The following is a 27,382-nucleotide window of genomic DNA, read 5'->3' as shown; positions in this document are numbered from 1 at the left end:
CCCCCACCCCCAGCACTGTGGGGCACCTGCCAGCAGGCCCCCACCCATGTCTCCCACCCCCCCACCCCCCAGCAGTGCAGGGGCACCCACCACCAGGCCCCCACCCATGTCCAACTCATGTTCCCCACCACCCCCACCCCCCAGCAGTGCAGGGGCACCTGCCAGCAGGCCCCCACCCATGTCTCCCACCCCGCCACCCACCAGCACTGTGGGGCACCTGCCAGCAGGCCCCCACCCATGTCCAACTCATGTTCCCCACCACTCCCACCCCCCAGCACTGTGGGGCACCTGCCAGCAGGCCCCCCCCATGTCCAACTCATGTTCCCCCCCACCCCCCAGCACTGTGGGGCACCTACCAGCAGGCCCCCACCCATGTCCAACTCATGTTCCCCACCCCCCCACCCCCCAGCACTGTGGGGCACCTGCCAGCAGGCCCCCACCCATGTCCAACTCATGTTCCCCACCACCCCCACCCCCCAGCACTGTGGGGCACCATCCACCAGGCCCCCACCCATGTCTGAAACCCCGCCCACCACCAGCACTGTGGGGCACCTGCCAGCAGGCCCCCACCCATGTCTCCCACCCCCCACCCCCCAGCACTGTGGGGCACCTGCCAGCAGGCCCCCACCCATGTCCAACTCATGTTCCCCACCACCCCACCCCCCCCAGCACTGTGGGGCACCTGCCAGCAGGCCCCCACCCATGTCTCCCACCCGCCCACCAACCAGCAGTGCAGGGGCACCCACCACCAGGCCCCCACCCATGTCCAACTCATGTTCCCCACCCCCCATCCCCCAGCACTGTGGGGCACCAGCCAGCAGGCCCCCACCCATGTCGCCCACCCCCCCACCCCCCAGCAGTGCAGGGGCACCCACCACCAGGCCCCCACCCATGTCCAACTCATGTTCCCCACCACCCCCAACCCCCAGCACTGTGGGGCACCTGCCAGCAGGCCCCCCCCATGTCCAACTCATGTTCTCCACCACCCCCACCCCCCAGCCCTGTGGGGCACCTGCCAGCAGGCCCCCACCCATGTCTCCCACCCCCCCACCCCCCAGCAGTGCAGGGGCACCTGCCAGCAGGCCCCCACCCATGTCTCCCACCCCCATCCCCCCCAGCACTGTGGGGCACCTGCCAGCAGGCCCCCACCCATGTCCAACTCATGTTCCCCACCACCCCCACCCCCCAGCAGTGCAGGGGCACCCACCACCAGGCCCCCACCCATGTCCAACTCATGTTCCCCAGCCAACATGTCATCACAATCTAGATCCCTGGTCCCTATGGTCAGCCTCCAAATGCAAAACACCCACCCGAGTATTGCATCCACCCACTCATAATTGGCAATTACATGACAGAACACCAATTGCAAGTTCCGAAACAAACACATTTCCCTCACATACACCCAATGGGTGTCAGTGAATCTCAAAACCCATATCATGATATGCATGAAACCAATGAGATGATACTACACATTGAAGTTTGATAAAAAAATATGTATTAAAGGAAACATAAATAGAATCAAAAATAAAGAAACATAAATGGGAATGTACAAAAATGAAAAGAAGCATGTCTGTGAAAAAAAGCAAAACCAAAAATCAAAATCCAAAGTAATGGTGTCCAAAGTCACTGTCCACAAAAAAAAAATCCAATGGGAAATAAAAAAGAAAGCCATTGCTCCATGGTTAAAATGTGAAAGAAAAATACAATCCAACAGTGAACTATGTACATACAAACAAGCCAGGGTCCATTATCCCAACAAAAGAAAGGAAACCTATCTAACTACACTAACTAATAAAATAAACTATATACAAAAATGTGGCCAATGTCCAAAAGGTCCAAAATAAATTTTAAAAAAAATGAAACCTAACACTACCTACATAACTATGTACAAGGGCAGCGGGCTAGTTTGACGGCTCACTTTTGGATGTCCCGGGCCAGGGCATCATCGAACTCCTGCTCAACGTCCCGGAGGCGGTCCTCCTCCATGGCCCCGAGGGTCCGCAGGGCCGTCGACGTGTCCACCTCCAAACCCCTGCGGATTGCCTTGAGGCACTCGGCCCGCCTCAGGGCCCTCCGCATGGAGTTCTCCGCCCTGACCATTGTGAGCCGTGCCTCTTCCGCCCACTGCCGCTCCGCATCTATGGCGTGGCCCAACCGCTGCCACACAGAAGACCCTCTCTGTCCTGGGTCCTCCTGCCCTCCGGCCGATGCCTGCCCCTCCGATGTTGAAGGCCCCGAGCCTTCATGGCTCCCACCACGTTGCTGCTGCTGCTGTGCCTCTGCCCGTGCACTGCCTCCTGCTGCCTGCACATCCTCCGCCGGCTGGGGTGCAGTCGTTGATGTGGCCACCCCTGCTGGACGTCCGACTCCCGACTGTGGCAGGGATGCCTCCTCCACCAGCCTGGCCGCACCGTCAGAGGCAGCTTTACAGGGCACCCAGGTGACTGATGGGTGGGAAGATGGCACAGAGGACGACTGGCGCGTAGGGGGTTCAGTTGAGGAGGGGGTCGTAGCAAGCCCCATCATACGGAGGAATCCGGCCTGGGTGACCTGTCCCAGCAGGCTGACGTGGTCAACGAGCCATTCGAGATGACGTGCAGTCTCCTCATGAAAAGACTGCAGGTCACCTCGCATGGCCCGTTGACGCAACGCCACACCACTCAGAACAGGCTCAACCCGGACCGGGATAGCCACATCCGCAGGCAGAGGAAGGCCAGTTCACGTGAGCTCATCCCCTGCCTGAAAACGGGTCTGGACGTAGGCATCCCTACTGGTGCAAGATGATGCAGGGACAGGATCAGGGACAGGATTGCACACAGGCACCTCCGCGGCGGCCTGTGCTGCCTCCTGTCCCTGGTCCTGCACTGCACCACTAGCACCAGTGGGATCCCCACCTCCAGACCCCGTCTCTGTTGCTTGCACGGCCTCCTCCTCCACCAAACCCCCCACCAACCTGGATGTCTCCGTGCCATCTTCCCCCGTTGGGCCATGTGGGGTCCCAGCTGCCCCTTCTGCTGCCGAGGAGTCCAACTCCAACCTCCGCCTCTTGGACCTCCCCCCGGCAGCTGCGGCCTGGGACGCGGCACCGGACTCCTCACTCCCCGACGAGATGACAACATGGGAGGGGAGCCAGGCCTTGCGTCTCCGGCTGGCGGTGGGATCCCCGCCGCTGTGCTCCACAGCACCTTCTCCGCCGTCTTCATCAGTTGACGCTGCATACAGGGAGAAATAAAACACAGGCATCAGGGCACTGTACAATGGACACATACACACATGACAGTTGTACATGAGTGGCATTGGCAAACCTCAGACATGTCATCACAATCCCCAACACACATGTCATTTCAACTCGCACACATACCACAGCCATATCGCAACTGCCAGCACCATCCATACACATACAACAGCATGAGGAGGCAAAGGTGAGCCAGACATCACATGCAACACAGGAAGTGCACCACACATGTACACACACCACCATACTTGCATGCATGTGTACACCTCTGCCAAGTGTCGCAGTGTTCAGATGGGCATCCATGTCACATCTGCCGATCAGGCTTCCACATACCGCTGTCACATGCATCCATGTCGCATCACTGTTGCACCCTTGTCAAATACACACAGATGCACATGTACACAGTGCTGATACATGCAGCTGAAAACAACATACATGCGTGACATCACGGACATGTCTACTTACATACACATTCATCCAAACATGTGTGCCCACACAACTGCATTTGGCATGCAAGCCTACACACACAAGCACCATCCATGTCTCACACATTCCAGCCCTTGCATGTGTTAGCCCCACGGCCCTGTACACCCCCACCCATACTCGACCCCATACAAACAGATGTGCAACCTGCACACTACTCAAAAATCACCACACGCACATCTCACAATCAGGATGCATGTACACTTACCGCTCGACTACAGACGGGTCTGCCTCTCAAGGACCTGGACGTGGAGCGCTGGGGATATGCGTTCCAGGACCCTCATCTGTTCTTCCGACAAGTGGCCCCGGCGCCCCTTGGCATCCGCTGCCTTCAAGAGGCGCCGGGCCTTGTTCAGGGTCCTGGACCTGAAGTCCTCCCAGCGCTTCTTGACATATTGTAAGTCGCGGACTGCCACCCCCTCCACGTTGATGGCAGTCATGATGTCAGTCCGGATCCGAGTCCGTCCTTCCTTGTCGGCGCGGGAACTTCCGAAGAGGGCATCATACTGCCCCAGGACTTGCTCCACCAGGACACCAACTTCGGTGGCACTGAAGCTGGTGCCCCTCTGCCTCTCTGGCCGGGGGTTGTCAGTGGTCTCAGATGGTGTTTGCCCCAACATGAAAACCCCAGAGGCAGGAGTGGGTGGGCAACTGGGTCCTGGGGCTGGGCTGTGGAGCGATGGAATCCCAGTCGGGAGTCTTCGGTTCCAGCAGGGGTGGTCACAGCAACAGCACCCCTGGCTGATGTGCAGGCAACAAATGGCAGGGCACGTGGGCAGCAGGCAGTCAGGCAGCAGCAGATGGCAGGTGGGAGCATGCTCAGGGCTCTGGGGGGCAGTAGTTCGGCCTTCTGGGCAGGAGCGTGGTCTTCCGTGTGCTTACGCGTGGCCAGCTTGATACGGAGTGATTTGGCACGTGAAAATTCGGCACGTCAGCGTGTAATTCGAGGAAAGGCCCTTAGTGCGTAAGCGCGTCTGCATGCATACGCATTTTCATTGGACAGAAGGCCCCTCAAGCGCAAGCGCCCCTGTGACGTGACGCGTACAGGCGTGCATGGGCATTTCAGCGTGCGTGAAAAACTGCACGTCCACGTGTAATACGAGGAAAGGGCCCGTGCGCGTAAGTGACGTGACGCGCGCGTGCGTTTCCCTCAGCACGGGTTAAAGGTGAGCGGGCCCAGCAGTTCGCTGTACGTGCCTTTCGTGGAGACCGACGTGTGTTGCTGCTTCCTGTTTTTTCGCGCGCCATCACAACTTCACAGCTATCAAGGACGTATCTCTTCTTTTGGCGGGGGTATTGGCTATGCGTGTTTTTCTGCATCGCGCTAGTCAGACGGTGAGTCGCACACGCTCTTTTTCCCACTGCGGGTGCCCCTGTGTATCGCACCCATTTTCGATGTCATAGTAGCCTGCGTGTCCCACGCGTACGCGTTATTCGTGTTACTGGGTGCCACCGCGTACTGCGGGAGGTTGAATCCATGCACGTAGGCTGCAGGGTTGCGTGCACGGTTTTACTGCAGTTTTGGGGTGCCTGAGCGTTGCGTGACCTGTCACCACATCACCGGGGTCACATACAGCCTTGCAGGTGCAGGGGGGCTGTTAACATCTTGCTTCCCACCCCCTTCACCCCAATTGCCCAGGTCAATTGTGATGACCCGTTCGACCCGGCAGTCCGTTCCATCGACTGCCACGGGCCCAAGGGTAGTGGTAGCTGCAGGTGCAGCTGTGGACACCGCCACCCAGGCTCAGGGTCTGCCAGCGCAGGCTGCGTTGGCACTTGAAGAGCCCTTGGTAGATCTCCAACAGGCCAGGGGGGAAACCATAGGGGCAGGCCGGGCTGCTCAGACCAAGACACGTGTCCATGGGGGAGTCATGTCATCTGCTGCCCCAAACAGCCGGGTGTTGGCAAGTGCAGGGGCAGATGCACCCAACAGCACCCCGGTTGTGAGTCTGCCAACCAGGACCGTTGCGGTCAATGACCCTGCCACAGCTGATGTTGCTGCGCAGGGTCCATTAGTGGGCACCCAGCTGCCACTGACACAAGTCAGGCCTTTGGTCATCCCTCCACCTGCCACTCCCTTGGCTCCATCCACCGAACCCACTGGCCATATGGTCAGGGCGGCATTAGCCAGCCAGGGTCTGCGCCACAGTCCAAGAGGAGGAAGGTTGCACCTGCAGCACAGGCTGGGACCCCACACACAGCCACGACCTCCTGCACGTCGAGGAAGAAGCCTTTCTGTAAGCAGGAACTGGACTTCCTCGTGGACTACGTGCGGGGCCACAGCCGTGACATGCTAGTGGGTGCCAATAGTCAGACTATGGCTGCCCAACGTGACACCCACTGGAAGCATGTTGCGGAACATGTCAGTTCATTCGGCCATGAGGTGCGCACGGTGCAAGAGTGCAAAAAGCGTTGGAATGACATCAAGCGCAGCACTAAGGCTAAGCGTGCCTCTAATTACAACATGTCAGTTCATTCGGCCATGAGGTGCGCACGGCGCAAGAGTGCAAAAAGCGTTGGAATGACATCAAGCGCAGCACTAAGGCTAAGCGTGCCTCTAATTACAACTTGACTCTGGTGACTGGCGGTGGGCCTGCACCAGAGGATGAGGCTCTCGTTGCAGAGTTCATACCACCTGAATTGGTCGCAGGAGTGGGAGAGATGCTGGACTTTGATGCGCAGTCCAGTGAGTGTTGATGCGTGTTTGTTGAGGACGTGTGTATTTCACTTGTGGGATGTGTTGTGCATGATTGCTGCTACATGTGAAGTGTACATGCTTCTGATGTGTAAGTAATGCAATGCTTCCATCATGCATGTCTCCTCTGCCTGCATGCGGGACTCCATGTAGGCATGCTCCCTTGCCCCTCCTCCGCCACTCTGCACCCCAGTTCCACCTTTGCACTGGTCTGCTTCAATCTTGCCAATGTGTAGTTTCTTGTTCCTGTGTCCTGTGTAGATGCTAACTTCCAGCGTAGAATCTGCCAGACAAATGCCGTTTGGTACAGCCTTAGTACTCGATGCAGGGTATCTCACTTGTACTGTGCATGGGTCAGATGTCCCGCAGGGACATGAGTGCCCATTCATGCTCCATGTGCATTGCACGCATGCCCCTATGTGTCCTTGACTGGATGATCACTGTAATATAAGTCCTTGGTTACATACATTGCCTGCCATCTCATCAGCCTTCCCATGTCAACTGTGGCTCAGTCCTGCGTTGCACACTTGGTTAGGCTCTGAGAATATGTGTGGCTCACAGGCCTCAGCCTGTTCAATGGCCAATGACTCTGTCCAACTCTTGTTGTGTCTTCTTCACACGTGGACGGCCTCCGGAGTTTTCATCATGTGTCCTGCCTACTGTCCCAGCATCATTTGCAGTGTTGTCATTTGAATCACATTAAGCTGTTGATGCCAGTCAACAGTGCCTGTCAATACACAGGTGTATGGTCAGCCTTTTGATACCATGCTAGGCATCCCTGCTTTGGTACTGGGGTGGAGGGGTGCTTGGCTTCTAGACATGGTACACATTGAATGCACAATGCACGTGATGTGTGAATTTGACATTGCACTGCCTTCACATTTCGTGGCACACACCATGTAGTGCTTGTACATGTAGGTAGTGAGTGGCGTACACATTTTCTGCACTGCATAGACCCACTTCCATGGAAACTGCCACCTTTCAACAGGTCTGATCACAGAAGCTATTCAAAGTTGACCCAGCATGCATGCCAGGTTATATGTTGTGTGTCACATGTCTGCCGGATGCGTTTGCTCTCGGTGTGTGTGTCGTGTGCTTCTGACATGTGTAGTGACCATTTTTCCTCTCTATTTTTCAGGTGATGACGCAATGGAGGCGGAGGATGGTGTTGTCATGCCAGACACAGGGTTGGTAACACCACATCAACCCGGCATTAGTGGGGGTCGTGGGGTGGTAGGCCACGAAAACCCCCAAGTGCTGCAGTCCATCTTGTCTCTGGCTGCCTATGAGTCCAGCCTTGATGGCGACTCTGACGTCGATGTTGAGTTGGATGAGCATCAAGTCCATGTGTCAAGGGTGAGTGATTCTGATGTGGACACTCCTCTGTCTGCGACCCCTGCACTGAGGGATCAGACAGTCTTGGTTCCTCCGCCCGTGGTGGATCGGGACGCAGGGTCACCCTCCACACCAGTCACTGATGTGCCTGGGACATCACGTCGACGGGGGCATGTAGTCGTGCACCTGGGGCGGTGCCAACACAGCGAGGACCCCCGGTCCTTGGGTCCCGCAGGGGTCAAGCCCGGCAACGCGGTCGCCGCACGCAACTGCTGTATACTGAGTGGGAGCAAGACATGACTGCCAATTCCGAATGGCAGGGGGCAGCAATGGAGAACATCGCTGAGAGCATGGAGCGTGTGGCCCGATCTGTGCTCCCCACTGCTAGGCAGGTGCTTCTCCAGCAGCAGGCGGCACGGTCCACGGCCCGCTCGCTCAGGCTGGGCATGGCGGCCTCAGACAGGGCACGCCAGGCTGAAATGTCGTCTCTGCGTCAAGCAATTTCTTCTCACGCAGAGGCGCACATGGATGCCCTGATGGAGGAGTATGCTTCCCTCAGATCCACTCTGGGTGTCCTTATGATGTCCCAGGGGCAGCAGGCAGAGGAGAGGTTTGCACAGCTTGAGCGTACCATCTCGGCTGAGCTACAGGCTTGCCGGGAGGTGCAGCGGTTGTCCAGCCAGGCCTTGCAGGAGGAACTCCGTGTTACACGTGCTACCTTGCAAGAGGAAGCACGTGTATCACGTGAGGTTCTGCATGCAGACCTATGTCACATCGCCACACAGAACCAGGCTCACCCGTCCGGCAGACTTGCTGCCGACGAGGGGCAAGCTGCGGCTAGGCTTGGCCAGGCTACTGTGCCACGTCCTCCTTTCCAGGATGAGCCAGACTCGGACGACCATCTATCTCCCACATAGGTCGGGCTGTGCAGGCATTGAGCCCATGGAGGTTTTTTTTTTGGCTCAGCATCATCGCATGTGGATGTTGAGCAGCAACCTGTACCTCCCCCCTCCTGGGTGCTTCCCCTCCCCCCCGGGTCATATGTGGCCATTTTTGATTTATTTTTCTTTTAGTTTAGTTAGTTAAGTTTCTGTTTGATAGTTAGTTTAATTAGGTAATGTAGGTTTTCCGTTGTTAGTGTAATTAGTTAATAATTGATTTAGTTTAAAATTGCTAGTCTATTGTGTTTTCATGTGACGGTGTGGTGCTTTGTGGCTTTTGAAGGCATCCACTGTCTGTTCCAGCTGGGCCCTTCAGGCTTGTCTTGTGTATGTGTTTGCTGCTTGGGGTCCTTGACTCACATATGCCACTCCTGCCTCCCTTATCCATGGGCTCGCAAGGATGGTTCGGTGTTACAGAATATTACACAAGGGCTTTGGACTGTCATATCTGTGGCATGTCTGGTGCTGTGTGACTTGTGTTGACACCCCTAGTGGGGATGATTTTGGTGTTATTGTCCACTGTTCAGCTTTTGCTAGATGGGGTGTGTCATGATTAATGTGTACATTGATTGCTATGCATTGTGTAGTATGTTTCATATCTTTCATGTACACGTGCTTGTTGCAATTCATGCTGTAGTGTTCCACACTTTGGATGTGAAAGACGGACTGATGGTGTGATTTGTGATGTGACTCTCTGACATTGTCAAGTAATGAGATGCCTGATGAGACACACACAGATGACTTTGAAGCATTAATCATGTGTTTCATGCCCTTTCTGCAGGGGGATGAGCCTCCAGAGCACCTTTGCCAGCAGACATGGGCCATTGGACGACGGAATTCTGGACTCGTTTGTTGGTGCCCACATACACATGTGTGCACAAGCAGAGGCACAGGGATTGCAGACCCACATCGTAGAACTGCTGACATGTTCCAAGGAACTCCAGGCAAGGTGAGCAGCACAGGGGGGCCACGACACAGCAAAGCTTGCACCAGGCGAGTTGCACATGCAGGCTTAGTCACAGCACTGAGGGTGATCTTAGACGAATATTGGTGTTGAAGCACACAATGCAGCTCAGATGTGTTGGTGGACTAATGGCTGTTGATAGTAGGGTTGTCTGGGACACATGCAGGGGCAGTGGCACATACCCTCCGGTACACCAAGGTCCATTGAGGCACTTGTATCAACTATGTAGCCTTCCGAGACATGGAAAGGGGCAGCTCACAGGGACACACAGCAAGGGACATACTCGGGTGCAGTGCATGTCTTTTCCATGTACTTTATGATAAATGCACTGCCAACTTTGTTTCGGTCATGGTGGTACGCAACTTGCTCTGAAGACATGGCTTGCTATATGTGTCTGTCTGCTTACCCAGGGAACATTGCATGTTGTGTGAATTGTGACACATTGGTGTTCCATTTGCCACGCACCCACCAGCGGCTGACTTACTGCATTGACTGTGTCTGACCTGTCACAGGGGTGATGTTATATATGGGTACGAAGCATCTACACCAGTGTGTCTGTTTGTAGAGTAGTTTGTTGCTATGGGGCATGTTTGGTGTTGTGTTTTTGTGTAATTGGCACGTACAGGTTGTTGACTGTGGCTCTTTTTGCAACATTGCAGTGCTCCTGTAACCGGACCTGAGAGTGCGCAGGCAGGAGGCCAGCACTCAAAACCAGAGCTAAGTATCTTGTTGTTTTTCTTTCGAACTGCTCTGCATAGGCTTGCTGGGGAGTGTACTAATGCATGGATGTATGTGTGGTTCAATTTGGTATGTTTTTTCTCCCTAATCACCCGTGATCCTATGCAATTTTGAACCCTGTACCCTCTACCCAGTGTTCCTGCTTCCCGTACCTATCCAAGCAACGTTCCCTGACCCTCTTTCCGCGCTGGGGTTGCGGATGCCTGTGTAAGCCCCGAACTTGCAGGTGCCAAAACCCTAGAGGGGGTGGTTGGTTTGTACCACTCCTGAGCCTGGACTACAGAAGGCCATGACAATGATGTCCAAGTTTGTTTGGATTGTGTATGTGTTCATGCAGGTAGTACATTTTCGTGCATTCCCTAGTTTCATGTGTCATTCCTCCTCTCCTCTCCTGCCACTCATTCCAGTCATCCAGTGTGTCAACACCTGTCCCGACTGCATATCCCTGAACCTCCTTCCCCACCAGGGTCTCAGGGGCCTGTGTGAGTTTGACCTTGCAGGCACCCGGGACATGGTGGGGGTGGTTGTTTCGTGACACTCCCGCGCCTGTACAGCGGACCTGTGACAGTACACATCCGTTCATGGTGCATCATCCTATGTCATGTACCACACATGTTTCACATCCTGTTGTGACATTGTTTTGCTGTGCTACCTTGGTTGTTGCATCATTGTGGTAGTACTTGGCCTTTGTGAGGTACTGCTACGTCAAGTCATCTACTGGAGGGTGTTCTGGTTCGTTTTTCTGGCTTGGATTTTGTGATTTTGGACATTAATTATGAGGGTGCAGGCACCTTTTTACACACAAGGTGGGAGATGGTGACGAAGGGTAAAGGTGATCCTGTGGCCAGGTGGAATTGAGGTTTGAAGGCTCCATGACCCAGTTGCAGTTGTTCAGTGGGTCATGGTCATTTGTGAGGGAGGGGGGGTTGTTGTTGATAGTTGCCTTGCCCTGCAGTGTGATGGGAACTCTGACATTGTAATGGTGGTATCCTATGTAAACGTTGTGTTCTGCTGATCAATGTCTGTTCATGTGTTGTGTTTACCTTTCAGGTGCGAGGGGATAGTTGTGGTTTGACATGCTGGGGTGTACACATGGTGAATGTTCACATGTGATGTGTAGAGAACACTAATGGTCACTTGAGTGCACATGCATATGTGGAGTGCATGTCCTTGCAGAACCACACACTTGCACTCTGATGCACTACATGTACTCCCACCCTTGCATATCCACGTCTACACTGTTTGCCTTCTGGTGCCCACTGTGTCCCTACAGCACATGCTCTGTGACTGATTATGGATCCTGTACATGCCTAATTTTCTGTTTGATGTGGTCTGTCACTTAGATGTGATGCTCAGGGTGTGCATCACACACAATGGCTGTTCACTGTGCTGTGCGCTGAGCAGTGTGTTGCAGGAGTAGGACACTGCACACATGAGCTGCAGTGTTGATTTTGCAATGCACAATGTGCATGTAGAAAGGCATTCATTGTTATGTTATGTCTACGACTCTTGTAATGCATTTGGAAATGACTTATTTTGGGTGGGAGATTTTGTTGGTCTGTCATTTCATCTGATTCCGGGTCATGCATCATTGTCTGATGCCACTGTACATTTAGGACTTGGCAATGTGTACCTTATCGTTACTGTGTTGGTGTATGGGTATTGCTTGCCTTGTCGTGTTGTGGTTTGGGAGGGTTTGAGTGACATGACAGTGATGGCCATGGCCTGTTTTGCAGGTGTGTGTGATGCACACCTTGCATGTCAGGGTCATCCGCTTCTCAGAGCAACTAGCTGGGGGTAGATCTCTCTCCGCGGCAGGGCCCTCCCTCTGGAACAGCCTTCCTGCCTCACTTGAACTTGAGGGGAACCATCTCCAGTTCTGGAAGCACCTCAAGACCTTCCTCTTTGCTTCTGCTTTCTCTCTGCCTCTCCCTTGCAGAATTCTTCACTGGAACTGCACTGGAGCTGCAACTGGGCCACTCTCACCGACCTCGGTCCCTGGCCCAGCCACTCTCCACTTGCACTGCCTCCCTGGCAACCCCTGCCCTGCGGTACTGTCTCTCTATCCCTACAGCCCACCCTTCCCAGCACTTGTCTGCACTTACCTTTGCAGTTGCCACCAGCCGACCTATGTATATTTTTTTTGGGCTACTTCCCCTGTACTGCACTCCCCCCCCTTCCCCTTGCACTTTTCCCTTCCCCCTACCCCTGCACTAGCACAATTTCAATGACACCTGGACTAGTAGTACCGTTGTCTGTCTTCCCTTGTTCCCCCCTCCCTGCCTCATCGCACCTTGAAATACTTGTGTATAGGCCATATCATGTCATATTTCATATGTGTGCCTTTTGGTCACACAGGATAGCTTGTGTTTAAGTAGCTAGGGATGCAGACGATGTGGCACTTCCATGGCAACTATCTCAGGGTGGTAGGGTTGTGATAGTTGACTGTCTCTTTGTCATCATCGATTGTCACCTGGTATGTGCCAGGCCTGTGTGCACTCTGCAGGGGAGGGAGTTTATGTGAAAAATGTGGCCAGAAGCTGGGTCCGGGCTTCCTCGCCACGTGCCCTGTCCCCTCCCATGGGCAGCACCTGTGCCTGTGGTTGGGGATGTGGGGGCACCACCATGTCCACCGGGACGCCCTGCCGTGTTGCAACATTGTGCAGGACACATGCTGCCACAATGATCCTGCGCACTACTGCTGGTGCATAGAGTAGTTGCCCACCAGAGCGGTCAAGGGAGCGGAAACGTGACTTGAGCACTCCGAATGTGCGCTCCACTATGCCCCTGGTTGCAATATGGGCGGCGTTGTATCTTACCTGGGGTGGTGTGGTGGGGTTCGGGATTGGCGTCATCATGTGGTTGCTCAGAGGGTAGGCACTGTCCCCTGGGGAGGTGATAATAGTTGAGATTATTAGGGTTTGGATATTTGTCTGTGTTTGACTTGTATGCATGTGCAAGGGCATTTGTATTGACCTAGGAGCCATGTGTCGCCATGCTGCCCAGCTTCCAGGGCCCGGCTCAGGGCGGACATTCTGTATATGAAACTGTCATGGGTGGAGCCAGAGTAGTTTGCATAGACAGAGGTGATGATTCCCTTTGCATCGCATACCACCTGTACATTGATGGAATGCCAGTGCTTGCGGTTTCGGTAGATGTGCTCAGTGGCCCTAGGTGGACGTAGGGCCACATGGGTGCAATCTATGGCACCGAGCACTTTGGGGAAGTGTGCCACCCTGAAAAAATCCAGGAAAACGGCCTGCCTTTCTGCGGGTGTTCTGGGCATGTATATGTGCCTGCGGACTGAGGGGCGCGCTGTCATGATTGCCAGTACCTGGTGTAGGCAGCGTGACTGCGTGGCCTGTGAGACCCCCCCACTATGGCAGTGGTCCGCTGAAATAACCCAGTGGCCAAAAAATGCAGGACATTGAGCAGCTTCTCCAAGGGGCTCAATGCTTGGGAGCAAAGGGTGGGGGATGTAAGGTCATCTTCCCACTCCCTGACCAGGTCTAGGATGATATGGGGTGGAAACCTATACCTGCCATAGACCTGGTCATCAGGCATCCCAAAAAGGCTTGTCCGTGGTGCGAAAATGCGTGCCCTGGCTATTCTCCTCCTCCTGCGGTGTCCCACGATCAGTGCTGCGACAAATGGGGCATTCATCGTAGCTGTATATACGCGTTTATTGTTTGCGCACACTTTTATGCTGTGCGCGGGGACGCTTCCGCCTGCCTTCGTGTGGCGGACGCGTTGACGCCTGTGCACGTCTTTTGCCGTGCGCGGGTTTCCCGTATTCGGATCCATGAAGACGGGTTGTTCGCGTGCGTGTGGGCGTTCTGTGTGGTTCCCTGCAGTACTTCCCCAGTTACGCCTTATTTTTCACGCGTTGTTCCCCATTCCGCGTGTTACACCCACTGTTCCGCCCACTTTGGTTGTGTGCGCCGCGCTATGTGCGCTTTTGCTGTGCGCGTAGCGCACGCTGTGTATGCCTGCGTGCGCCATGGCTGGATTGGGCGCACGGACAGCGGGAAACACGCGCAGCGTCTTCCTTGAATCGCACGCGTGCATGTGCGCTGCGTTTCTCACGCTTGCGCTCCCTTGCGCCTGCTTGCGCATGGATTTTCGGCGCACGTTTGTTCCATGAATCGGCCCCTTAGAATATTCTTTTTCCGTGTGAACAGAATTCTTGGTGAGCTAGCTTGTGGGGGATCAGAGGTGGGGAGTGCATGAGAAAGCAAGAGTGAGGGCCAATAAAGTAAAATAACTAAAAAGGGAAATAACTAAAAAGGGGGTGTAAACTGAAGGTAGTTCATGTTATATGTTTTATGTATTCTATGTGCCAAAGTATTACATGTTGTTCTGTCAGTAAGTACCTATGTACCTGTGAATCGAAAAGCATTAAGGTTGATCAGAAAAATCGGTAATGAAATGTGTGAGTAATATGAGAAACATTTTGAATATTGACAAATAATTCATATTCCTGGTTGAAATAACTAATGTTTCCAGCAAAGGGGTGTAAGTAAAAAGGTTGTTGAAATGTGTTGGCGTCAAAGGTTATTCAAGGTTGAAAAGACGTGTTGCAGAAGAGAGATTAATGACTGATTTATAGTGTGTATTTATACCCAGAGAACAAAGTGCACACAAATAAGAGCAACAAATACGCCATCATGGGGGGAGCAACACCATTAGCACATATTTGTCAGCATCTCCCTCTATATAGTTTGAAAATACTGAAATACCATGATCAGTGGGTGGTGAAAATAAAAGGGGACAGTGTAGTGCCTTTATGGCCAGAGGGGGGTCATTTGATAATAGGGTATCGGATCTAGTATCCACACACCTGCTCGCGAAATACAGGGGAAAGCAATTTCAGAACAGAAAGGAATTGCTAGATTTGTGGCGGTTGTTTGAAGAAGTAGCGCCTAGCGGCGAGGTAATGACACAGTCAATGAGAAAGAGAAGGTACCAGAGGGAGGAGATGGGACTGCAGGGGGAGAATGCACAACAACCACAACAGAGAATGACCCCACTAGAATACACTCATTACTGACAAGGCCTGCAGCGGGATACAGTGAGCCCCTGTATGTGCCAGCGTGCACCACACCAACCACCCCGGCAACAACATCAGCCACCGCCCCAACCCTGTATGAACAAGGAGGGCTGTACGGTCCAACCAGTGCCCCTCCAGTGAATTTAGCACGGTTAACAGGAGACTTAGACAGGAAGCTTGCACATGCACAACTGGAGATAACGCTATTAAGAGCCTTGTGCGACAAGGGCCAGATGTTGCCAGGGGGCGGGGGAAGTACCACCATTGACAGCAGTTGACCTCACGCCTCTGCCAAGTGCTGCAGGGGGATCCACACCATCCCCGCCGCCGCCGATACCAAAAGGGCAGGAACAAGAGTGACAATCAGGTGAGTTCCTGTACCTTTTATATGGCAAACCCATAAGAATAATACGACCTGCAACCCCAGACAGCCAGAGAAGGGAGGGGCAAGAAGAAAGGGAGCAAGAGGAGGAGGTAGAGGAAGTATGGAGTGATTTAGATGAATATGAAGAGGGAGCGGCAGCGGCGGGATCTCTGCTACTGTTCCCATTTGACCAAGAAGATGACCAAGAAGATGAAAGGGCTGCGCCAAGATGGCAAGGGAGGTTAAGGCAAAGAGTAGGGAACATGCTGGTGAGTAAAACAAAGAAGGGAACAGTAAGCAAGAAAGGAGGAAAATCAAAGCTACAAATGCATCTGATACACAAAGCAGCAGGTAGGCCCCACTACATACTGTGGGCACAGATGGATAAGAATAACTTGTTGAAACTTCTCCCTCCACTTTCGGGTGGGGTGGAGAAATGGATACATGCATTTGAAGAAAATACAGCAGGGGTACCATTGGCCATAGGGGATGTAAAAAGTTTGCTGGTGTCTGCTGTCGGTGATCAAGCAGATGCAGTGTGGGTGAAGGCGGGGTTCCCGGGAGTGACAATGAACTGTGACTGCCACAATGAGTCATCATTTAACAACGTTAGGGCACAAGTATGGGATGCATTGCTGAGAACGTTTCCAGACACTCCTGACTTACACTTAGTGATGCAGTGCACTATGGGAGATGACGAGAAGCCTACGCAATTCATCCTCCGGGTGCAAAAGCTGTGGAGAAGTGAAACGGGTACGGCGTGGGACCAATCTACCAGCTTGTTCCACTTTATAATTAAAAAAAAGGCTCCCAAAGGAGTGACAGAAGACCTTGGGTAAAATAGCTGGAATAGAAGCCAAGGGCTGGCCCGAGATCCAGAGCATAATTGTGCACCATTGTAGGAGAAACAAAGAAAGAGAAAGAGAGATAGCACAGCGAAGGCTGACAGACGAGGCGAAGCTAGTGCAAAACAAATTAGTGAAGGTTGCAGCGCTGAATGCCACAACATCAACTGACAGGCACGGCGAAGGAGAAGAGGGAGTGGGAAACACACTAGCCAGAATGGCCGCAACATGGTCTGCAAATGGACAGGAGCAGTGGGATGGAGAGGAACAGTACGGAGGGCCCCAATGGCAAGGGAGGCAAGCAAGAGGATGAGGTGGGTATAGAGGACCAAGAGGGGGATTCAGAGGAATAGGAAATAGAGGATTTGGAGGGCCGGGGCTGAGGGGAGGACCGCCGGGGTCATGTTGGAACTGCAGGAGGTGGGGGCATTATTCAAGAGAATGCAGAATGCGACCAATGGGTTATTATCAAGGACAACCCCCCATGGGAAATGAACAGCATTATGGTCACCCACACCCAGGCAGTCCCTATGGGTTACCTATGGGAGGGAATGGGCAGAACAAGCAATGGTATAATGAGCCCCAAATGCAACAAAGATAGCAGCACCAACAACAACCACAGCAGAGAGGTATGCCACAACAAATGGCAAGGCAGAATACTGTAAGCAACGCAAATAATAACATCTTTGCAACATCCGCCAACCGCTCACCGGCAACTTTTCACGGTGTAGCGATGGTAGGAGATAATGTATTCTCCATTCCAGGAACGGAGACATATGCAGATTAGGATAGCCCACAGAAAGCACTTGCGTGTCGAGTCCTATCCACTACCCTACATGCAGAAGAGGAACCACCAGTGGGGGCAGAGATAGGCAATAAACAGTTCATCTTTATGGTGGACTCGGGAGCTGAAAATTCGTGCCCCATGGAAGTCCGGTTTCCGCTCTCGGGAAGACATTTGGAAACGCAAGGGTTCTCTGGGGCTATCTTAAAAGTTCCTTACACAAAAGACCTTGACATAACGGTGGGGGGAAAAACAGTGCGCGCACCTCTACTGTATCACAAAGAAGCGCCAATAAATTTGTTGGGAAGAGACCTCCTGAGTAAATTAAACATGACAATCTCCTTTACTGAGCGGGGAATAGTTTGCTCCACCCCAGGAGTGTGCCCCATGCGGGCAATGCTGATGATTAGCACAATGACAAACAAAGTTGCGGTGAGGGGGGTGCCCATTGACATGGATATGTTCATTTATGGTATCAGAGTGTTAGCACGGGTGGTGACAGAGATAACAAGAAAAGAAAGGAAGGTACCTTCAGACTTTGTCTTCCGCCCAATTTTTAACACAGATATTCTACGAGGAACAATTTGTCTATTGATCTAGAAGGGGGACAGATTTCGAGTAAACGTATTACGGTAATAGGCCTGGACACACATGAATGCGAGTGGAGAACAGTGCTGTGCATAGATTCAAATATAACGTTGCACAATTTAACTCATGAAGAATTGTTCACTGACAGTGAGAGTGATGGGGAAATAATAATGGAAATAAGCATACCATGTGATATCATGATCCAGCACAGAAAAATATACAATCCTCTCATGGCTAGTGTTAATGTGCCACCACCATATTTGAGAAAGATATGGAAAAGGTCCTGACAGAAATATGGACCACAGGCCCCCATGATGTAGGGATATTGCAAGAAGTTACGCCAATCAAAATAAAATGTAAACCAAGTGCCATACCCCCCAGAGTAAAACAGTACCCACTATCAAGGGTGGCAGAGGAAGGAATACGAGAAACAATAAACGCACAACTAGAACAAGGGATAATCGTGGCATACAATTCACCATGTAACGCAGCAAATTTTCTGATCAAAAAAGCGAAGGGCGGGGCTTGGAGAATGGTCCAGGACCTATGCCCACTTAATGACATCATACAGAAAGAGTTCCCATTTGTGCCTAATCCAGCATCAATATTGTGTAGTATACCTAAAGATGCCACGTGTTTCACAGTAGTGGATTTGAAAAACGCTTTCTTCTCAATTCCACTTGACCCAAGCTCTCAGTACCTCACAGCATTCATGCTAGGGGGAAACAGATATGAACATTGTACATTAACACAGGGATATTGTGAAAGCCCAAGCATTTTCAATAGAATTTTGCACGAAGATCTTGGAAACATTGATGTAGAAAGCACGATAATATAATACGTAGACGATTTACTTGTCTGCAGCAAAAGTGAAGAACAGTGCAGGGCCGATTCAATAACATTGTTAAATTTGTTGGCCGTGAAAGGATACAAGGTGGACAAAGGCAAACTGCAATATTGCCTAGCAGAGGTACTCTACTTAGGACAGCTAATTTCAAAAGATGGCAAGAGGATATTACCCGACAGAGCAGCGGCCATACGCAACATGATCATACCAAAAACAGTAAAGGACATGCAAAGGTTTCTCAGCATCTGTAATTACTTCTGTGCAGGGAAACTTGATTATGCAGCATACACACGTCCTCTACTACAGGCTCTGAAGGAAGCAAAAAAGAATAATATCCTATTAAAATGGACAGATGAAATGATGACACAGTATTTCAAACTACAAGATCTCATTGCACACCAGTCTTGGTGAACCCAGATTATGATCGATAATTTCACCTATTTTCACACTGCAAAGGTATTTTAATGACGGCAGTGCTGACACAGAAAACATTGCTAGGTCACAAGCCATTGGCTTCTTACAGCGGTACATTAGACTCAGTAATGCAGGGCCACTTTGCTTGCGAACAAGCTCTTGCTGCAGTGGCCTTCGCAATAGAAAAAAGCACCACCATCGTAATGGGATGCTCAGTGACACTTTACGCAGAACACTCACTCTTTACAATCTTAGAAAGGTCAAAATCAATGTTAACAACACAAAGGGCAACAGCATACAAGATAATAATATCAAGTCCAAATGTTCATGTGGTCAGATGTAAGACAGTGAACCCAGCCACATTCATTACTGAACCCTGCACAGTAGAAGACATCCATACACATGATTGTGCTACATATGAGGGAGAAGAGGATGATATTCCCAAAGCAAGTGAAAATGCACTACAGGAAGGAGAAATATACTTTGTGGATGGGTCAGCATCAATAGACAGTGAAAAAGGAGAAAAACACATGGGAGCAGCAGTTGTAAGAATGGAAGAAGAATGAACTGATAGAAGCATTAGCAGAACCGTCAGTAGTAGCATTGGTGAAATGCCAAGTGCATACTAATAACATGGATGCAATCTCATTGGGAAATGCGGCGGCAGACGCAGCAGCGAAAGACGCCACATATTTCAACATCCCACAGGCAGTGAATGCATTATCAAAAAGCTGAGCACAGATACATCAGAGGAGGGATAGAACCATACACCAATATCCCAAGTAATATAACTTCAAAGACGTGCACCTGTAGAAGAGCGAGAGTTATGGGCCAAGAGAGGTTGCAAACAATCATCAACAGATTTAATATGGAGACAGAAACTAACAGGAAAGGTGGTGATGCCAGTGGAGTTACTAGAAATAGCATTCCAACAACTACACTTCCCAACACGTGTAACTAAACAACACATTGCAGCAGAGATACAGGAACATTGGTTTGTTCCAAATGTACAGGAACATTTGTCAAAATTCACTATAGAATGTACCACATGTCAGACATACAGTTCAGGAATGACACTGAGGACACTACGAGGAACGTTACCGCGCACAGTGGGCCCGTTTAGAGAGCTCCACATTGACTACGCAGATATGGGAGAAAGATGTAATGGAGCAAGATATTTAATTGTGGTAGTTTTTCCCTTCTCAAGGTGGGTGGAAGCAGGACCATGCCCCCACCCAGACGCGAAGTGTGCCATGGACTTTCTAGTACGAGAGGTGTTCTCAAGGTGGGGCATATGTGACGTAATAAGATCAGATAATGGCACACACTTTGTGAATTACCTCTTCAAGGAAGTTATGTCATTACTGGGGGTTAAGCACAAATTGTGCTTGATTTATCACCCGATGGCTAACCGAATAGTGGCAAAAATCAACGGCCTACTCAAAAGTAAGTTTTCAAAGTTGTGTAACACGCTAAAGAAAAATTGGGTCTATTGCTTGCCCCTAGCACTGTTTCACCTCAGAACACAGCCGAGTAAGGACCACCATTTGAGCCCACACGAAATTGTGACAGGAAGGCGCATTCATACGCCACTCTCCCCAGTGAGAGGAGCTTCAGACGATCACAGAGCTGCTACAGTGCTGGGGGATGAATTCAAGGAATACCTTACCCACTTAACCCGTGCAGTGCGTAGCATAGCAAAACAAATTGCGCTACCATTCACCGAAAATGCTGAGACAGACACTGCAATGTCAGCCCATGACAGCCCAAAGGGTTAGTTAATGCCAGGAGAGCATGTATATGTGCGAAGTTTTGTTAGGAGATGGAATTCTCCAAGATTTCATGGCCCATATAAAGTTGTCTACTGAACACCTACTGCAGTAAAGGTTAAGGGATTGAAATATTGGGTGCATCTGTCAGATGGGATAAGAGCACGTGATAGTGCAATCCCTCAATGTGAACAAACTGACAGCAACGAAGTTGCTAGTGGGTAATCTAGAAGGTATGATAAAACAAAAATTGACGAAAAGAAAAATTTAAAGCAATGAGTAAAAATGAATGATGCCTCTCTCCCTCTCTCTCTCTCTCTCTCTCTCTCTCTCTCTCTCTCTCTCTATCTCTCCTCACTCTCTTACTATCAATTACAAGAAATTAAATTGACATCTTTTATAGAACAATTATGCCCAATACTGAAGGAAACAAATATTAATTATGAAATAAGGTCATGTTAATAAAATGCAAAAGGAAAAATAGAAAAATAGCATTAAGGTGTGCACACCATAGCAATTATTAATTTAGTAATAGATTAGTGAAAAAGGTCGATATGATGACAGTAAAATGATAAATTGATGAAATAATGTCACTTACCAATTTTATAGCACCCCTCCAGGTGACACAATGGCAGACAGGAGTGCACTCACCGATGACGGCACAATTTTAGTTAGTGATAGGGTAGATAGTAGAGTTAATAAATATTATAATTTAGAGTGTGGTGTAAAATATTCTGCAATGCTGTTTTCTACAATGTTATTTTTTATGGCATGGTACTATACTGTGTCTTTCATTATTGATGATATGAAACAAGGGAGGAGCGGGGTCAACCTAATACGAGAAGGTTCAACACTTATATGGGCAGGTGTGAAAATTATGTGGAAACATAATCACCCTGTTAATACGAACCTCACTACGCTGTACAAGAATTGCACAGCAACAGCCCCCCTTTTTCCAATTATTGCTATCAGGCCAAATAATGAAAACGAGACCAATCAGTATGATGGGGATTACTTTTGGGAGGATGAGTCTAAACTGATAGATATTGATGTACAAGCAACCACAGAACCTACCTCACCAGGCACTATAATGCACTTTAATCTTGCTGCTACCCAAGAGACACCAAAACCACAGGCCTGGTACACCGCAAATGAACACAATGACACAACATGGGCAGGTGTTTTTCCCATAAATTATCAAAAAGTAAAAACAATGAAAGACAGGGAAGGGAGGAGAAGGAGACAGAAAAGGGGGGCGGGAGGGAAAAGATATGATATCTACCATGGCCTGGGATTGGATGAAATAGAAGACCCCCACCACCCAGACCAGTCAAATAAATGGTACTCAGACATGAGTGCTACAGCAAAACAAGCCACGAACGAGAGCTGCTACGTCTGCTCTGTCATACCACATGCATCAGGGACACCTAAAATACTTGTACCACAAGAGGTGCCCTTGTCAGACGCCCAGTGTATGATTCATCTCGTATTATGTAGGATCCGGAGAACCTTCCAGGCACACACAATTACAATAGAAATGGTGCAGAACGAGAAAACATGCACAAGCAAGCGCCAAGGAGTAATTTGTATTAAAGAGCCATTTTCTGTCATAAGAGGAACAAGATTCACAGAAAACAAGTGGCATGACGAAATGATCGAGTGCAGAGCTGAAGCACTTAGAGGACTAACTGAAGAAAACTTTCAATGGGTCAAAGAAACATGCGCTCCCGTCTGGTCCAAGCACATTACAAAACTCACATGGGTTACCGCTCTTGAAAAACCCATCAAGACCCAAAAGGAAATCCCATATGAACTTTGTTTTCACAGAGAAGGGACGGTGCCAATGGGTGCCAACAAATTATGCAACAAAACAATCATTATTCCTGATATGAAAAAAGGTACAGCCATGCTCATGGACATGTACTGGTCTGTGGCAAACAAGCCTACCTGCATCTACCTGAATCATGGAGAGGTACTTGCACCCTGGCCACTCTGCATTCAGCACTGATGGTAATACCAGAAAGCAATATCCAAGGGGGGAGAGGTTCGGCTGGCATATCGGCAGCAGGGCAATCGGCTGGCATATCGGCAGCAGGGCAATCGGCTGACACATCGGCAGTGCTCCAACCAGCAACAACAGAGCTTCCCTCATACGACATACTGTCTGAAAGTGACCTAAAAGACAGACTCTCCCGCAAAATAATGTCATCAAACTATATTTCCAGCAAATCAACCAATCTTCTCGCTGAGATCCCAGCAAAATACAAACTCTTTAACTCTGCAGAGACATTCTTTGCTTCCCTCCTAACGCCAGGACGTCAGGCGCGAACAAACGCCAAATGGTTACAAATTGTCCGCTGGGAGCTGATCCAACCGGCCAATGACACTGAGTGATTCATTGTGATCAAGGTGGAACTTCGCACCTTGCGTTTAATGACAATGCAAAACCGATACGTCCTAGACCTTCTCACAGCAATGGACGGCGGTTTTTGCCAAAAAATCGGGAGCGCATGCAGTACATTCGTACCTTCTGAAGACGCAGATAATGGGACCCTCTCCCACGTCATCTCAGCAGTACACAGCCTGGGGGAAAGAATGTTGAAAGAAGGAGGAATAGAGCCAAGCAACTGGTTTGACAATATGTTTAATTGGATACTATCCTGGTTCAGCACCGTGATGAAAATGTTTGTCCCAGTCATCGTTTTCCAATGCTGTGCAAAGTCTACGCCTAACTCAACAATGATGATGGTAACGATGGGCCGACAGACAACAGTAGCCACTATGATAGATGCACAGATGCAAACTGGAGAACCAAACCCACCAAAATATCGCAAGACAGCTGTATATCGCCAGAATGTGGATAGGGTAGATAATTTGTATCACACTACCATAAAGGAAGCAAGGGAGATGCAATGGTATGGGTGGACCTGGATGAGGATGGAGGAATATACATGACATGTACACCTGATGAATATGCGAGAGGTGGGCATAGCCTAAGAAGCGTATGTAGAGCTTGGATGCCAATAAAGGGTACACCTGCTTGGGACGAAGCAGTAGCGGGAGCAGAGTATTATCGGAATGAGAATAAGAATAATAAGTAGTTCGTTACTTTAGATGTAACAAAAGCGGGGGAATGTGTGGGAGTAAGTGGTCGTTTGGACCCCCTGGCATACATTCAGCACAACATGGACCACTTGCTCTTCCATTAGTGGGGGACGCCTCCATTGCCCTTATGCTAACATTGACCTTATGCTGGCATTGGCATAGGTGGGGCTGTTGCGAGAGACACTTGGCATCCATTTTGTGCACCCACGACTCCATCTTTTGGACTAGGCCCCACTGTGATAATACGAAAAGGCTTCTCTCCCCTCTGCAGCACCGCGCACACCGCGCACATGGCCCCGACCATTTCTCATTGTGCCTGAAAGCTTTGCAGCTCCATTCTCACGCTCGAGCCGGAGGTAATTGCAACAAAAACAAATGTAACATCTCACCCTTCTTCTGAGATCACTGTCCCATGTGTGAACCGGCCTGAACCAGGGCTTGTAGCTCATTCATCTCCACAAACCTGCCTGTGCCCTCTTACCCCCGCTGTTGGAAAATGACTGCCAGTATAACCCTGTGTCCCTGCAAGGTATTCTCTTGATGTACGAGACACGTGACCCTGCCATGAAGCCCACCCCAATGTGCCCCCAACTAAAGTCAGACCTCTGTCACAGTATATAGCACCCTAGAACTAACAAATGTCAATATGCCCCCTAGTTTCTTTTGATGTGCGCAGAGCCACCCCACGATTAATGTTATCACACTTGCCAAGCCCTTAAGCCTGGTACTCCATATAAGTCCCAACGAGTGATGGTGTGATTATATGTATGCAATTTATAGGCTTATAATGATTTGCTCAAAGGAGCTGTAGTGACTATTATTTAGTTCATGTCTAATCGTAGTATCTCGTGTTAGCTTAGTTAGTGGCCACCCTGTCTCACAGCTACCTGACCCTCACCCTGCCCAGACACAGGCAGGTGGACCTCGTGACGCTCACCCTCGCGCCAACGGAACAGCCAATCCGCAGGGAGCAGCACCTACAGCTACATATGTTACTTAATTTTTATCCAATCCTTTGTCCATGAAGTTCCTTATATCATGACGCCACCATTGACGATTTTTGCCTTTATAAATTCATGTAATTGTAATGTTTGCCAGAGTGCTCTCGGCCAGCAGAGTTCTCTGGATGCCAATTTTACATAAAAGAAAACTAACTCTCGCAGCCTGTTCTCTTAGTCTCATTCCCCGTTGGGGTGTGTCTTATTTATTTGTATTGCACGTGCTAAAACGTGGTCTGGGCCTTTACACTGCATATTATCCCAGGATAAATTACCTTATGGGGTTTGTAACCCTTGATTTAGGTCCCATTAGCTTGATCTTGGATTCCCCTTTCTCAATTGACAATCTCCTCTGCTCACAAAATGACTCAAAACCAGTGAGTGCCAATCCCTGCTCATGCCAGCAGGACTAAATAGTTCATATATAGCAGTCAAAGAATGACCCCATGGCCAATGTTTGTGACTTCTGCTTGGTGTTGGTGACTTTGCATAATATCCCATTAATGAAGCAAGCATATAATTTGGAGGACAAAATCACCCCTTCCTGATCCCCCTCTCTACATTAAACCTGCCCTCTCATCTGCATTACCATACCATAATGTGGTCACATGATCAGTGTACCAATTTTGAATTGCAGCCAGAAACGCTTGGGCAATAGGGTGGCTATGAGACACACCCGGCCTTCGGCCTAGTAATCATATTGAATACATGTTGTAGAGCAATACATGTCGTGTACAACAACTCCCCTTTGCCATAACATGCTTACAAATTATCAAGCAAAAGAATAGGCAGTGACCTCCACCCAAAACCAGCTTGTAATGGTGATATATAGACCCATCATGCACCCATACTTGCAGATGTTTCGATGGTGGAGATGCAGCAAATAGGAAGAAGGAGTAGAAACAAGAGGATTTACAGAGTGGTGCTAGATCATAGAGTGTCAGGATGAGAGTGGTTAGAAATGTAAAGTACTGGGGATTCAGTTCCATGCAAAATGTGGACTGCTTGCCAATATTTCTACTTGGCTAATTTAGTGTGGGTGGGGAGATTTGGGAACAGCCATCAAAAAACGTGAATGTCTGCTCACCAAAAATAGGCTCCTTTTAATATTTTACTCTATTTTAAGCTGTGAAGATTTGGGGATGTACAATGAGCCAAATAAAAGTACTCTGGCAAGACTATGGGCTTCCCAGTACTGATCCAAGGCACAGAGAATTTCTAAAAGTCAAAGGCAAAAGCAAAGAACTAAGTTTTACATTTTTCTTGGAATAGATAAAGAGAGTCAGAGGTGTTATGATCTGGTGGGAGTGAGATCCAAAGAAAAGGACTAACAAGTGACAAAGCACACCCATCCTTATGGACAAAATGGAAAGAAGAAAAAGAGAGAGGAGACCAATATGAAGAGAGAAGAAAGCAAAGGTCAATGTAATGATTAAGCTTAGAGGAAATGACTGAGGTATCCTTTTAATGCTGTTTCAACTGTAGCCAGTGAAACCTCAAAAGAAAGGGAGAAATATGTAGGGGATGGCGAGATTCAAATTAAAATGGGGAGCATTGTTTTGGAGAACTGGTAGTTGAGTGATATTATAAGATGGAAGGTCAAAAAGAGTGAATTCCCATAAATAAGGCAGACTGGATAAGAGCAGAAGCACCAAAGATTAAGATAAAGAGCTGATGAAGAATACACATATAGAAAATGACAGGAGGAAGAAACTTGACATGCACAGAATTAAAGAAGGACAGATGAAAAGGCCCAAAGGTCAACAGATCCTTGAAATACCCATATGTATCTCTTGTCAGAGATGAGCGAAGAGAATGGGCATTGATACGGGAAGAGATAGAGGACAGGCAGGGTTGAAATTTCTAAGGTAACCAGCTGCCCTTGCAAGGAGGCAAGCCGTCTATGTTTTTAGCATAAGTGAAAATGGGGACTCCAAAGGAGGCAATGGAAGTGGCAAGAGGTTGAATATAAATATTGAAACAATGGGGAAAAGAGAGGAGCCTGTGCATCACCACAAGAAAATTCATGAGGAGCAGAAGAAGAAAGGGGCATGAAGCAGACTGACATAGGAGACAAAAACATCTTCATGCAATGCTGTTGATACTTTTCCCTACTATATGCTTGGCATCATAGCAATATTTGTGGTGATGCTATGTCAATAAGAATGTATATTGCATCCATATTGTATCTCAAGAGAAAGAAGGCAACAGTTTCAATTGCCTGCAA

Source organism: Ambystoma mexicanum, chromosome 11 (assembly GCF_040938575.1).
Source record: "Ambystoma mexicanum isolate Mex_15411 chromosome 11, UKY_AmexF1_1, whole genome shotgun sequence".
NCBI classification, from domain to species: domain Eukaryota; kingdom Metazoa; phylum Chordata; class Amphibia; order Caudata; family Ambystomatidae; genus Ambystoma; species Ambystoma mexicanum.
The sequence above is the reverse complement of the archived record's forward strand: the minus strand, read 5'-3'. Positions refer to the sequence as shown.